Source organism: Bombus flavifrons, chromosome 18 (assembly GCF_040668555.2).
Source record: "Bombus flavifrons isolate JBK064 chromosome 18, iyBomFlav1_principal, whole genome shotgun sequence".
Lineage (NCBI taxonomy): Eukaryota > Metazoa > Arthropoda > Insecta > Hymenoptera > Apidae > Bombus > Bombus flavifrons.
This window is the reverse complement of record NC_138459.1, coordinates 849,164-866,161: the sequence shown is the minus strand read 5'-3', so window position 1 is coordinate 866,161 and position 16,998 is coordinate 849,164.

Sequence of the window (16,998 nt, the reverse complement as noted above, 5' to 3'; positions counted from 1 at the left end):
GTTTAAACGCTCATTTTACTCCTTTTTACGTGCAGAATGCAATGCACAACCGTTTAACCGTCGAAACAAGCGGAACAGGTCGCAAATCTCGATGATTTCATCGATTTTGATGAAAACTGACCGTCATTTCCTTCCCGTTTGAGGTATTTCGACGTTTAAACGCCCATTTCACTCCTTTTTACGTGCAGAATGCAAATCACAACCGTTTAACCGTCGAAACAAGCGGGACAGGTCGCAAATCTCGATGATTTCGTCGATTTTGATGAAAACTGACCGTCATTTCCTTCCCGTTTGAGGTATTTCGACGTTTAAACGCCCATTTCACTCCTTTTTACGTGCAGAATGCAAATCACAACCGTTTAACCGTCGAAACAAGCGGAACAGGTCGCAAATCTCGATGATTTCGTCGATTTTGATGAAAACTGACCGCCATTACCTTCCCGTTTGAAATATTTCGACGTTTAGGCGCCCTTTTTACACCATTAAATGTGCAGAATGTAATATACTCCAGTTTCAGCGTCGAAACAAGCGGAACAGCTCGCAAATCTCGATGATTTCGTCGATTTTGATGAAAACGGACCGCCATTTCCTTCCCTTTTGAGATATTTCGACGCTTAAACGCTTATTTCACTCCTTTTTACGTGCAGAATGTAATTCATGCCAGTTCAACCGTCGAAACATACCCAACAGCTCGCAAATCTCGCTGATTTCGTCGATTTTGATGAAAACTGACCGTCACTTCCTTTCCGTTTGAGATATTTCGTCGTTTAAGCGCTCTTTTTACTCCATTTAACGAGCAGAATCTAATACACAACCGTTTAACCGTCGAAACAAGCGGAACAGGTCGCAAATCTCGATGATTTCGTCGATTTTGATGAAAACTGACCGTCATTTCCTTCCCGTTTGAGGTATTTCGACGTATAAGCGCTCATTTCACTCCTTTCTACGTGCAAAATGCAATGCACAACCGTTTAACCGTCGGAACAAGCACAACACCTCGCAAATCGCTTCGATTTCGTCGGTTTTGACGAAAACTAGCCGTCATTTCCTTGCCGCTTGAGATATTTCGACGTTTAAACGCTCATTTTACTCCTTTTTACGTGCAGAATGTAATAAACAACTGTTTAAAAGTCGAAACAAGCGGAACAGGTCGCAAATCTCGATGATTTCGTCGATTTTGATGAATACTGACCGCCATTACCTTCCCGTTTGAGATATTACGACGTTTAAGCGCCCTTTTTACTCCATTTAACGTGCAGAATATTATACACGCCAGTTTCAGCGTCGAAACAGGCGGAACAGCTCGCAATTCTCGATGATATCTTCCATATTGACGAAAACTAACCGTCATTTCCTTCCCGTTTGATATATTTCGACGTTTAAGCGCCCATTTCACTCGTTTTTACGTGCAGAATGCAATGCACAACCGTTTAACCGTCGAAACATACCCAACAGCTCGCAAATCGCTTTGATTTCGTCGATTTTGAAGAAAACTAACCGTCATTTCCTTCACTTTTGAGGTATTTCGACGTTTAAACGCTCATTTCACTCCTTTTTACGTGCAGAATGCAATGCACAACCGTTTAACCGTCGAAACAAGCGCAACAGGTCGCAAATCTCGATGATTTCGTCGATTTTGATGAAAACTGACCGTCATTTCCTTCCCTTTTGAGGTATTTCGACGTTTAAGCGCTCTGTTTACTCCAGCTAAAGTGCAGAATGTAATACACTCCAGCTTCAGCGTCGAAACAAGCGGAACAGCTCGCAAATCTCGATGATTTCGTCGATTTTGATGAAAACTGACCGTCATTACCTTCACTTTTGAGGTATTTCGACGTTTAAACTCTCATTTCACTCCTTTTTACGTGCAGAATGCAATGCACAACCGTTTAACCGTCGAAACAAGCGCAACAGGTCGCAAATCTCGATGATTTCGTCGATTTTGATGAAAACTGACCGTCATTTCCTTCCGTTTGAGGTATTTCGACGTTTAAGCGCCCTTTTTACTCCATTTAACGTGCGGAATATAATACACGCAAGTTTCAGCGACGAAACATGCGGAACAGCTCGCAAATCTCGAAGATTTCGTCGATTTTGATGAAAACTGACCGCCATTACCTTCCCGTTTGAGATATTGCGACGTTTAAGCGCCCTTTTTACTCCATTTAACGTGCAGAATATTATACACGCCAGTATCAGCGTCGAAACAGGCGGAACAGCTCGCAAATCTCGATGATTTCGTCCATTTTGATGAAAACTGACCGCCATTACCTTCCCGTTTGAGATATTGCGACGTTTAAGCGCCCTTATTACTCCATTTAACGTGCAGAATATTATTCACGCCAGTTTCAGCGTCGAAACAAGCGGAACAGCTCGCAAATCTCGATGATTTCGTCGATTTTGAGGAAAACTAATCGTCATTTCCTTCCCTTTTGAGATATTTCGACGTTTCAGAGCTCATTGCACTCCTTTCTACTTGCAAAATGCAATGCACAACGATTTAACCGTCGAAACAAGCGGAACAGCTCGCAAATCTCGATGATTTCGTCGATTTTGATGAAAACTGATCGCCATTACCTTCCCGTTTGAAATATTTCGACGTTTAGGCGCCCTTTTTACTCCATTTAATGTGCAGAATGTAATATACTCCAGTTTCAGCGTCGAAACAAGCGGAACAGCTCGCAAATCTCGATGATTTCGTCGATTTTGATGAAAACTGACCGTCATTTCCTTCCCTTTTGAGATATTTCAACGCTTAAACGCTTATTTCACTCCTTTTTACGTGCAGAATGTAATTCATGCCAGTTCAACCGTCGAAACATACCCAACAGCTCGCAAATCTCGCTGATTTCGTCGATTTTGATGAAAACTGACCGTCATTTCCTTCCCGTTTGAGATATTTCGTCGTTTAAGCGCTCTTTTTACTCCATTTAACGAGCAGAATGTAATACACATCCGTTTAACCGTCGAAACTAGCCCAACACCTCGCAAATCGCTTCGATTTCGTCGGTTTTGACGAACACTAGCCGTCATTTCCTTCCCGCTTGAGATATTTCGACGTTTAAACGCTCATTTCACTCCTTTTTACGTGCAGAATGCAATGCACAACCGTTTAACCGTCGAAACAAGCGGACCAGGTCGCAAATCTCGATGATTTCGTCGATTTTGATGAAAACTGACCGCCATTACCTTCCCGTTTGAGATATTGCGACGTTTAAGCGCCCTTATTACTCCATTTAACGTGCAGAATATTATACACGCCAGTTTCAGCGTCGAAACAAGCGGAACAGCTCGCAAATCTCGATGATTTCGTCGATTTTGAGGAAAACTAATCGTCATTTCCTTCCCTTTTGAGATATTTCGACGTTTCAGAGCTCATTGCACTCCTTTCTACGTGCAAAATGCAATGCACAACGATTTAACCGTCGAAACAAGCGGAACAGCTCGCAAATCTCGATGATTTCGTCGATTTTGATGAAAACTGACCGCCATTACCTTCCCGTTTGAAATATTTCGACGTTTAGGCGCCCTTTTTACTCCATTTAATGTGCAGAATGTAATATACTCCAGTTTCAGCGTCGAAACAAGCAGAACAGCTCGCAAATCTCGATGATTTCGTCGATTTTGATGAAAACTGACCGTCATTTCCTTCCCTTTTGAGATATTTCGACGCTTAAACGCTTATTTCACTCCTTTTTACGTGCAGAATGTAATTCATGCCAGTTCAACCGTCGAAACATACCCAACAGCTCGCAAATCTCGCTGATTTCGTCGATTTTGATGAAAACTGACCGTCATTTCCTTCCCGTTTGAGATATTTCGTCGTTTAAGCGCTCTTTTTACTCCATTTAACGAGCAGAATGAAATACACATCCGTTTAACCGTCGAAACAAGCCCAACACCTCGCAAATCGCTTCGATTTCGTCGGTTTTGACGAAAACTAGCCGTCATTTCCTTCCCGCTTGAGATATTTCGACGTTTAAACGCTCATTTCACTCCTTTTTACGTGCAGAATGCAATGCACAACCGTTTAACCGTCGAAACAAGCGGAACAGGTCGCAAATCTCGATGATTTCGTCGATTTTGATGAAAACTGACCGCCATTACATTCCCGTTTGAAATATTTCGACGTTTAGGCGCCCTTTTTACACCATTTAATGTGCAGAATGTAATATACTCCAGTTTCAGCGTCGAAACAAGCGGAACAGCTCGCAAATCTCGATGATTTCGTCGATTTTGATGAAAACGGACCGTCATTTCCTTCCCTTTTGAGATATTTCGACGCTTAAACGCTTATTTCACTCCTTTTTACGTGCAGAATGTAATTCATGCCAGTTCAACCGTCGAAACATACCCAACAGCTCGCAAATCTCGCTGATTTCGTCGATTTTGATGAAAACTGACCGTCATTTCCTTTCCGTTTGAGATATTTCGTCGTTTAAGCGCTCTTTTTACTCCATTTAACGAGCAGAATCTAATACACAACCGTTTAACCGTCGAAACAAGCCCAACACCTCGCAAATCGCTTCGATTTCGTCGGTTTTAAGGAAAACTAGCCGTCATTTCCTTCCCGCTTGAGATATTTCGACGTTTAAACGCTCATTTCACTCCTTTTTACGTGCAGAATGCAATGCACAACGATTTAACCGTCGAAACAAGCGGAACAGCTCGCAAATCTCGATGATTTCGTCGATTTTGATGAAAACTGACCGCCATTACCTTCCCGTTTGAAATATTTCGACGTTTAGGCGCCCTTTTTACTCCATTTAATGTGCAGAATGTAATATACTCCAGTTTCAGCGTCGAAACAAGCAGAACAGCTCGCAAATCTCGATGATTTCGTCGATTTTGATGAAAACTGACCGTCATTTCCTTCCCTTTTGAGATATTTCGACGTTTCAGAGCTCATTGCACTCCTTTCTACGTGCAAAATGCAATGCACAACGATTTAACCGTCGAAACAAGCGGAACAGCTCGCAAATCTCGATGATTTCGTCGATTTTGATGAAAACTGACCGCCATTACCTTCCCGTTTGAAATATTTCGACGTTTAGGTGCCCTTTTTACTCCATTTAATGTGCAGAATGTAATATACTCCAGTTTCAGCGTCGAAACAAGCAGAACAGCTCGCAAATCTCGATGATTTCGTCGATTTTGATGAAAACTGACCGTCATTTCCTTCCCTTTTGAGATATTTCGACGTTTCAGAGCTCATTGCACTCCTTTCTACGTGCAAAATGCAATGCACAACGATTTAACCGTCGAAACAAGCGGAACAGCTCGCAAATCTCGATGATTTCGTCGATTTTGATGAAAACTGACCGCCATTACCTTCCCGTTTGAAATATTTCGACGTTTAGGCGCCCTTTTTACTCCATTTAATGTGCAGAATGTAATATACTCCAGTTTCAGCGTCGAAACAAGCAGAACAGCTCGCAAATCTCGATGATTTCGTCGATTTTGATGAAAACTGACCGTCATTTCCTTCCCTTTTGAGATATTTCGACGCTTAAACGCTTATTTCACTCCTTTTTACGTGCAGAATGTAATTCATGCCAGTTCAACCGTCGAAACATACCCAACAGCTCGCAAATCTCGCTGATTTCGTCGATTTTGATGAAAACTGACCGTCATTTCCTTCCCGTTTGAGATATTTCGTCGTTTAAGCGCTCTTTTTACTCCATTTAACGAGCAGAATGAAATACACATCCGTTTAACCGTCGAAACAAGACCAACACCTCGCAAATCGCTTCGATTTCGTCGGTTTTGACGAAAACTAGCCGTCATTTCCTTCCCGCTTGAGATATTTCGACGTTTAAACGCTCATTTCACTCCTTTTTACGTGCAGAATGCAATGCACAACCGTTTAACCGTCGAAACAAGCGGAACAGGTCGCAAATCTCGATGATTTCGTCGATTTTGATGAAAACTGACCGCCATTACCTTCCCGTTTGAAATATTTCGACGTTTAGGCGCCCTTTTTACACCATTTAATGTGCAGAATGTAATATACTCCAGTTTCAGCGTCGAAACAAGCGGAACAGCTCGCAAATCTCGATGATTTCGTCGATTTTGATGAAAACGGACCGTCATTTCCTTCCCTTTTGAGATATTTCGACGCTTAAACGCTTATTTCACTCCTTTTTACGTGCAGAATGTAATTCATGCCAGTTCAACCGTCGAAACATACCCAACAGCTCGCAAATCTCGCTGATTTCGTCGATTTTGATGAAAACTGACCGTCATTTCCTTTCCGTTTGAGATATTTCGTCGTTTAAGCGCTCTTTTTACTCCATTTAACGAGCAGAATCTAATACACAACCGTTTAACCGTCGAAACAAGCCCAACACCTCGCAAATCGCTTCGATTTCGTCGGTTTTAACGAAAACTAGCCGTCATTTCCTTCCCGCTTGAGATATTTCGACGTTTAAACGCTCATTTCACTCCTTTTTACGTGCAGAATGCAATGCACAACGATTTAACCGTCGAAACAAGCGGAACAGCTCGCAAATCTCGATGATTTCGTCGATTTTGATGAAAACTGACCGCCATTACCTTCCCGTTTGAAATATTTCGACGTTTAGGCGCCCTTTTTACTCCATTTAATGTGCAGAATGTAATATACTCCAGTTTCAGCGTCGAAACAAGCAGAACAGCTCGCAAATCTCGATGATTTCGTCGATTTTGATGAAAACTGACCGTCATTTCCTTCCCTTTTGAGATATTTCGACGTTTCAGAGCTCATTGCACTCCTTTCTACGTGCAAAATGCAATGCACAACGATTTAACCGTCGAAACAAGCGGAACAGCTCGCAAATCTCGATGATTTCGTCGATTTTGATGAAAACTGACCGCCATTACCTTCCCGTTTGAAATATTTCGACGTTTAGGCGCCCTTTTTACTCCATTTAATGTGCAGAATGTAATATACTCCAGTTTCAGCGTCGAAACAAGCAGAACAGCTCGCAAATCTCGATGATTTCGTCGATTTTGATGAAAACTGACCGTCATTTCCTTCCCTTTTGAGATATTTCGACGTTTCAGAGCTCATTGCACTCCTTTCTACGTGCAAAATGCAATGCACAACGATTTAACCGTCGAAACAAGCGGAACAGCTCGCAAATCTCGATGATTTCGTCGATTTTGATGAAAACTGACCGCCATTACCTTCCCGTTTGAAATATTTCGACGTTTAGGCGCCCTTTTTACTCCATTTAATGTGCAGAATGTAATATACTCCAGTTTCAGCGTCGAAACAAGCAGAACAGCTCGCAAATCTCGATGATTTCGTCGATTTTGATGAAAACTGACCGTCATTTCCTTCCCTTTTGAGATATTTCGACGCTTAAACGCTTATTTCACTCCTTTTTACGTGCAGAATGTAATTCATGCCAGTTCAACCGTCGAAACATACCCAACAGCTCGCAAATCTCGCTGATTTCGTCGATTTTGATGAAAACTGACCGTCATTTCCTTCCCGTTTGAGATATTTCGTCGTTTAAGCGCTCTTTTTACTCCATTTAACGAGCAGAATGTAATACACATCCGTTTAACCGTCGAAACAAGCCCAACACCTCGCAAATCGCTTCGATTTCGTCGGTTTTGACGAAAACTAGCCGTCATTTCTTTCCCGCTTGAGATATTTCGACGTTTAAACGCTCATTTCACTCCTTTTTACGTGCAGAATGCAATGCACAACCGTTTAACCGTCGAAACAAGCGGACCAGGTCGCAAATCTCGATGATTTCGTCGATTTTGATGAAAACTGACCGCCATTACCTTCCCGTTTGAGATATTGCGACGTTTAAGCGCCCTTATTACTCCATTTAACGTGCAGAATATTATACACGCCAGTTTCAGCGTCGAAACAAGCGGAACAGCTCGCAAATCTCGATGATTTCGTCGATTTTGAGGAAAACTAATCGTCATTTCCTTCCCTTTTGAGATATTTCGACGTTTCAGAGCTCATTGCACTCCTTTCTACGTGCAAAATGCAATGCACAACGATTTAACCGTCGAAACAAGCGGAACAGCTCGCAAATCTCGATGATTTCGTCGATTTTGATGAAAACTGACCGCCATTACCTTCCCGTTTGAAATATTTCGACGTTTAGGCGCCCTTTTTACTCCATTTAATGTGCAGAATGTAATATACTCCAGTTTCAGCGTCGAAACAAGCGGAACAGCTCGCAAATCTCGATGATTTCGTCGATTTTGATGAAAACTGACCGTCATTTCCTTCCCTTTTGAGATATTTCGACGCTTAAACGCTTATTTCACTCCTTTTTACGTGCAGAATGTAATTCATGCCAGTTCAACCGTCGAAACATACCCAACAGCTCGCAAATCTCGCTGATTTCGTCGATTTTGATGAAAACTGACCGTCATTTCCTTCCCGTTTGAGATATTTCGTCGTTTAAGCGCTCTTTTTACTCCATTTAACGAGCAGAATGTAATACACATCCGTTTAACCGTCGAAACAAGCCCAACACCTCGCAAATCGCTTCGATTTCGTCGATTTTGACGAAAACTGACCGTCATTTCCTTCCCTTTTGAGATATTTCGACGCTTAAACGCTTATTTCACTCCTTTTTACGTGCAGAATGCAATGCACAACCGTTTAACCGTCGAAACAAGCGGACCAGGTCGCAAATCTAGATGATTTCGTCGATTTTGATGAAAACTGTCCGTCATTTCCTTCCCGTTTGAGGTATCTCGACGTTTAAGCGCTCTTTTTACTCCATCTAAAGTGCAAAATGTAATACACTCCAGTTTCAGCGTCGAAACAAGCGGACCAGGTCGCAAATCCCGATGATTTCGTCGATTTTGATGAAAACTGACCGTCATTTCCTTCCCTTTTGAGATATTTCGACGCTTAAACGCTCATTTCACTCCTTTTTACGTGCAGAATGTAATTCATGCCAGTTTCAGCGTCGAAACATGCGGAACAGCTCGCAAATCTCGATGATATCTACCATATTGACGAAAACTAACCGTCATTTCCTTCCCGTTTGATATATTTCGACGTTTAAGCGCCCATTTCACTCCTTTCTACGTGCAAAATGCAATGCACAACCGTTTAACCGTCGAAACAAGCGGAACAGCACGCAAATCTCGCTGATTTCGTCGATTTTGATGAAAACTGACCGCCATTACCTTCCCTTTTGAGATATTTCGACGTTTAAGCGCTCATTTCACTCCTTTCTACGTGCAAAATGCAATGCACAACCGTTTAACCGTCGAAACAAGCGGAACAGCTCGCAAATCTCGATGATTTCGTCGATTTTGATGAAAACTAGCCGTCATTTCGTTCCCTTTTGAGATATTTCGACGCTTAAACGCTCATTTCACTCCTTTTTACGTGCAGAATGTAATTCATGCCAGTTTAACCGTCGAAACATACCCAACAGCTCGCAAATCGCTTTGATTTTGTCGATTTTGAGGAAAACTAACCGTCATTTCCTTCACTTTTGAGATATTTCGACGTTTAAGCGCTCATTTCACTCCTTTCTACGTGCAAAATGCAATGCACAACCGTTTAACCGTCGAAACAAGCGGAAAAGCTCGCAAATCTCTATGATTTCGTCGATTTTGATGAAAACTGACCGTCATTTCCTTCCCGTTTGAGATATTTCGTCGTTTAAGCGCTCTTTTTACACCATTTAACGTGCAGAATGTAATACACAACCGTTTAACCGTCGAAACAAGCCCAACACCTCGCAAATCGCTTCGATTTCGTCGGTTTTGACGAAAACTAGCCGTCATTTCCTTCCCGCTTGAGATACTTCGACGTTTAAACGCTCATTTCACTCCTTTTTACGTGCAGAATGCAATGCACAACCGTTTAACCGTCGAAACAAGCGGAACAGGTCGCAAATCTCGATGATTTCGTCGATTTTGATGAAAACTGACCGTCATTTCCTTCCCGTTTGAGGTATTTCGACGTTTAAGCGCTCTGTTTACTCCAGCTAAAGTGCAGAATGTAATACACTCCAGCTTCAGCGTCGAAACAAGCGGAACAGCTCGCAAATCTCGATGATTTCGTCGATTTTGATGAAAACTGACCGTCATTACCTTCCCGTTTGAGATATTTCGACGTTTAAACGCTCATTTTACTCCTTTTTACGTGCAGAATGCAATGCACAACCGTTTAACCGTCGAAACAATCGGAACAGGTCGCAAATCTCGATGATTTCGTCGATTTTGATGAAAACGGAAAGTCATTACCTTCCCGTTTGAGGTATTTCGACGTTTAAGCGCCCTTTTTACTCCATTTAACGTGCGGAATATAATACACGCCAGTTTCAGCGTCGAAACAGGCGGAACAGCTCGCAAATCTCGATGATTTCGTCGATTTTGATGAAAACTGACCGTCATTTCCTTCCCGCTTGATATATTTCGACGTTTAAGCGCCCATTTCACTCGTTTTTACGTGCAGAATGCAATGCACAACCGTTTAACCGTCGAAACATACCCAACAGCTCGCAAATCGCTTTGATTTCGTCGATTTTGAAGAAAACTAACCCTCATTTCCTTCACTTTTGAGATATTTCGACGTTTAAGCGCTCATTTCACTCCTTTCTACGTGCAAAATGCAATGCACAACCGTTTAACCGTCGAAACAAGCGGAACAGCTCGCAAATCTCGATGATTTCGTCGATTTTGATGAAAACTGACCGCCATTACCTTCCCGTTTGAGATATTGCGACGTTTAAGCGCCCTTTTTACTCCATTTAACGTGCAGTATATTATACACGCCAGTTTCAGCGTGGAAACAAGCGGAATAGCTCGCAAATCTCAATGATTTCGTCGATTTTGAGGAAAACTAATCGTCATTTCCTTCCCTTTTGAGATATTTCGACGTTTCAGAGCTCATTGCACACCTTTCTACGTGCAAAATGCAATGCACAACCATTTAACCGTCGAAACAAGCGGAACAGCTCGCAAATCTCGATGATTTCATCGATTTTGATGAAAACTGACCGTCATTTCCTTCCCGTTTGAGGTATTTCGACGTTTAAACGCCCATTTCACTCCTTTTTACGTGCAGAATGCAAATCACAACCGTTTAACCGTCGAAACAAGCGGAACAGGTCGCAAATCTCGATGATTTCGTCGATTTTGATGAAAACTGACCGTCATTTCCTTCCCGTTTGAGGTATTTCGACGTTTAAACGCTCATTTCACTCCTTTTTACGTGCAGAATGCAAATCACAACAGTTTAACCGTCGAAACTAGCGGAACAGGTCGCAAATCTCGATGATTTCGTCGATTTTGATGAAAACGGACCGTCATTACCTTCCCGTTTGAGGTATTTCGACGTTTAAGCGCCCTTTTTACTCCATTTAACGTGCGGAATATAATACACGCCAGTTTCAGCGTCGAAACAAGCGGAACAGCTCGCAAATCTCGATGATTTCGTCGATTTTGATGAAAACTGACCGTCATTACCTTCCCGTTTGAGGTATTTCGACGTTTAAGCGCCCTTTTTACTCCATTTAACGTGCGGAATATAATACACGCCAGTTTCAGCGTCGAAACATGCGGAACAGCTCGCAAATCTCGATGATTTCGTCGACATTGATGAAAACTGACCGCCATTACCTTCCCGTTTGAGATATTTCGACGTTTAAACGCTCATTTCACTCCTTTTTACGTGCAAAATGCAAATCACAACAGTTTAACCGTCGAAACAAGCGGAACAGCTCGCAAATCTCGATGATTTCGTCGATTTTGATGAAAACTGACCGCCATTACCTTCCCGTTTGAAATATTTCGACGTTTAGGCGCCCTTTTTACTCCATTTAATGTGCAGAATGTAATATACTCCAGTTTCAGCGTCGAAACAAGCGGAACAGCTCGCAAATCTCGATGATTTCGTCGATTTTGATGAAAACTGACAGTCATTTCCTTCCCTTTTGAGATATTTCGACGCTTAAACGCTTATTTCACTCCTTTTTACGTGCAGAATGTAATTCATGCCAGTTCAACCGTCGAAACATACCCAACAGCTCGCAAATCTCGCTGATTTCGTCGATTTTGATGAAAACTGACCGTCATTTCCTTCCCGTTTGAGATATTTCGTCGTTTAAGCGCTCTTTTTACTCCATTTAACGAGCAGAATGTAATACACATCCGTTTAACCGTCGAAACAAGCCCAACACCTCGCAAATCGCTTCGATTTCGTCGGTTTTGACGAAAACTAGCCGTCATTTCCTTCCCGCTTGAGATATTTCGACGTTTAAACGCTCATTTCACTCCTTTTTACGTGCAGAATGCAATGCACAACCGTTTAACCGTCGAAACAAGCGGACCAGGTCGCAAATCTCGATGATTTCGTCGATTTTGATGAAAACTGTCCGTCATTTCCTTCCCGTTTGAGGTATCTCGACGTTTAAGCGCTCTTTTTACTCCATCTAAAGTGCAAAATGTAATACACTCCAGTTTCAGCGTCGAAACAAGCGGACCAGGTCGCAAATCCCGATGATTTCGTCGATTTTGATGAAAACTGACCGTCATTTCCTTCCCTTTTGAGATATTTCGACGCTTAAACGCTCATTTCACTCCTTTTTACGTGCAGAATGTAATTCATGCCAGTTTCAGCGTCGAAACATGCGGAACAGCTCGCAAATCTCGATGATATCTACCATATTGACGAAAACTAACCGTCATTTCCTTCCCGTTTGATATATTTCGACGTTTAAGCGCCCATTTCACTCCTTTCTACGTGCAAAATGCAATGCACAACCGTTTAACCGTCGAAACAAGCGGAACAGCACGCAAATCTCGCTGATTTCGTCGATTTTGATGAAAACTGACCGCCATTACCTTCCCTTTTGAGATATTTCGACGTTTAAGCGCTCATTTCACTCCTTTCTACGTGCAAAATGCAATGCACAACCGTTTAACCGTCGAAACAAGCGGAAAAGCTCGCAAATCTCTATGATTTCGTCGATTTTGATGAAAACTGACCGTCATTTCCTTCCCGTTTGAGATATTTCGTCGTTTAAGCGCTCTTTTTACACCATTTAACGTGCAGAATGTAATACACAACCGTTTAACCGTCGAAACAAGCCCAACACCTCGCAAATCGCTTCGATTTCGTCGGTTTTGACGAAAACTAGCCGTCATTTCCTTCCCGCTTGAGATACTTCGACGTTTAAACGCTCATTTCACTCCTTTTTACGTGCAGAATGCAATGCACAACCGTTTAACCGTCGAAACAAGCGGAACAGGTCGCAAATCTCGATGATTTCGTCGATTTTGATGAAAACTGACCGTCATTTCCTTCCCGTTTGAGGTATTTCGACGTTTAAGCGCTCTGTTTACTCCAGCTAAAGTGCAGAATGTAATACACTCCAGCTTCAGCGTCGAAACAAGCGGAACAGCTCGCAAATCTCGATGATTTCGTCGATTTTGATGAAAACTGACCGTCATTACCTTCCCGTTTGAGATATTTCGACGTTTAAACGCTCATTTTACTCCTTTTTACGTGCAGAATGCAATGCACAACCGTTTAACCGTCGAAACAATCGGAACAGGTCGCAAATCTCGATGATTTCGTCGATTTTGATGAAAACGGAAAGTCATTACCTTCCCGTTTGAGGTATTTCGACGTTTAAGCGCCCTTTTTACTCCATTTAACGTGCGGAATATAATACACGCCAGTTTCAGCGTCGAAACAGGCGGAACAGCTCGCAAATCTCGATGATTTCGTCGATTTTGATGAAAACTGACCGTCATTTCCTTCCCGCTTGATATATTTCGACGTTTAAGCGCCCAATTCACTCGTTTTTACGTGCAGAATGCAATGCACAACCGTTTAACCGTCGAAACATACCCAACAGCTCGCAAATCGCTTTGATTTCGTCGATTTTGAAGAAAACTAACCCTCATTTCCTCCACTTTTGAGATATTTCGACGTTTAAGCGCTCATTTCACTCCTTTCTACGTGCAAAATGCAATGCACAACCGTTTAACCGTCGAAACAAGCGGAACAGCTCGCAAATCTCGATGATTTCGTCGATTTTGATGAAAACTGACCGCCATTACCTTCCCGTTTGAGATATTGCGACGTTTAAGCGCCCTTTTTACTCCATTTAACGTGCAGTATATTATACACGCCAGTTTCAGCGTGGAAACAAGCGGAATAGCTCGCAAATCTCAATGATTTCGTCGATTTTGAGGAAAACTAATCGTCATTTCCTTCCCTTTTGAGATATTTCGACGTTTCAGAGCTCATTGCACACCTTTCTACGTGCAAAATGCAATGCACAACCATTTAACCGTCGAAACAAGCGGAACAGCTCGCAAATCTCGATGATTTCATCGATTTTGATGAAAACTGACCGTCATTTCCTTCCCGTTTGAGGTATTTCGACGTTTAAACGCCCATTTCACTCCTTTTTACGTGCAGAATGCAAATCACAACCGTTTAACCGTCGAAACAAGCGGAACAGGTCGCAAATCTCGATGATTTCGTCGATTTTGATGAAAACTGACCGTCATTTCCTTCCCGTTTGAGGTATTTCGACGTTTAAACGCTCATTTCACTCCTTTTTACGTGCAGAATGCAAATCACAACAGTTTAACCGTCGAAACTAGCGGAACAGGTCGCAAATCTCGATGATTTCGTCGATTTTGATGAAAACGGACCGTCATTACCTTCCCGTTTGAGGTATTTCGACGTTTAAGCGCCCTTTTTACTCCATTTAACGTGCGGAATATAATACACGCCAGTTTCAGCGTCGAAACAAGCGGAACAGCTCGCAAATCTCGATGATTTCGTCGATTTTGATGAAAACTGACCGTCATTACCTTCCCGTTTGAGGTATTTCGACGTTTAAGCGCCCTTTTTACTCCATTTAACGTGCGGAATATAATACACGCCAGTTTCAGCGTCGAAACATGCGGAACAGCTCGCAAATCTCGATGATTTCGTCGACATTGATGAAAACTGACCGCCATTACCTTCCCGTTTGAGATATTACGACGTTTAAGCGCCCTTTTTACTCCATTTAACGTGCAGAATATTATACACGCCAGTTTCAGCGTCGAAACAGGCGGAACAGCTCGCAAATCTCGATGATTTCGTCGATTTTGATGAAAACTGACCGTCATTTCCTTCCCGTTTGAGGTATTTCGACGTTTAAACGCTCATTTCACTCCTTTTTACGTGCAGAATGCAAATCACAACAGTTTAACCGTCGAAACTAGCGGAACAGGTCGCAAATCTCGATGATTTCGTCGATTTTGATGAAAACGGACCGTCATTACCTTCCCGTTTGAGGTATTTCGACGTTTAAGCGCCCCTTTTACTCCATTTAACGTGCGGAATATAATACACGCCAGTTTCAGCGTCGAAACAAGCGGAACAGCTCGCAAATCTCGATGATTTCGTCGATTTTGATGAAAACTGACCGTCATTACCTTCCCGTTTGAGATATTTCGACGTTTAAGCGCTCATTTTACACCTTTTTACGTGCAGAATGCAATGCACAACCGTTTAACCGTCGAAACAAGCGGAACAGGTCGCAAATCTCGATGATTTCGTCGATTTTGATGAAAACGGAAAGTCATTACCTTCCCGTTTGAGGTATTTCGACGTTTAAGCGCCCTTTTTACTCCATTTAACGTGCGGAATATAATACACGCCAGTTTCAGCGTCGAAACAGGCGGAACAGCTCGCAAATCTCGATGATTTCGTCGATTTTGATGAAAACTGACCGTCATTTCCTTCCCGTTTGAGATATTGCGACGTTTAAGCGCCCTTTTTACTCCATTTAACGTGCAGTATATTATACACGCCAGTTTCAGCGTGGAAACAAGCGGAATAGCTCGCAAATCTCAATGATTTCGTCGATTTTGATGAAAACTGACCGTCATTTCCTTCCCGCTTGATATATTTCGACGTTTAAGCGCCCAATTCACTCGTTTTTACGTGCAGAATGCAATGCACAACCGTTTAACCGTCGAAACATACCCAACAGCTCGCAAATCGCTTTGATTTCGTCGATTTTGAAGAAAACTAACCCTCATTTCCTCCACTTTTGAGATATTTCGACGTTTAAGCGCTCATTTCACTCCTTTCTACGTGCAAAATGCAATGCACAACCGTTTAACCGTCGAAACAAGCGGAACAGCTCGCAAATCTCGATGATTTCGTCGATTTTGATGAAAACTGACCGCCATTACCTTCCCGTTTGAGATATTGCGACGTTTAAGCGCCCTTTTTACTCCATTTAACGTGCAGTATATTATACACGCCAGTTTCAGCGTGGAAACAAGCGGAATAGCTCGCAAATCTCAATGATTTCGTCGATTTTGAGGAAAACTAATCGTCATTTCCTTCCCTTTTGAGATATTTCGACGTTTCAGAGCTCATTGCACACCTTTCTACGTGCAAAATGCAATGCACAACCATTTAACCGTCGAAACAAGCGGAACAGCTCGCAAATCTCGATGATTTCATCGATTTTGATGAAAACTGACCGTCATTTCCTTCCCGTTTGAGGTATTTCGACGTTTAAACGCCCATTTCACTCCTTTTTACGTGCAGAATGCAAATCACAACCGTTTAACCGTCGAAACAAGCGGAACAGGTCGCAAATCTCGATGATTTCGTCGATTTTGATGAAAACTGACCGTCATTTCCTTCCCGTTTGAGGTATTTCGACGTTTAAACGCTCATTTCACTCCTTTTTACGTGCAGAATGCAAATCACAACAGTTTAACCGTCGAAACTAGCGGAACAGGTCGCAAATCTCGATGATTTCGTCGATTTTGATGAAAACGGACCGTCATTACCTTCCCGTTTGAGGTATTTCGACGTTTAAGCGCCCTTTTTACTCCATTTAACGTGCGGAATATAATACACGCCAGTTTCAGCGTCGAAACAAGCGGAACAGCTCGCAAATCTCGATGATTTCGTCGATTTTGATGAAAACTGACCGTCATTACCTTCCCGTTTGAGGTATTTCGACGTTTAAGCGCCCTTTT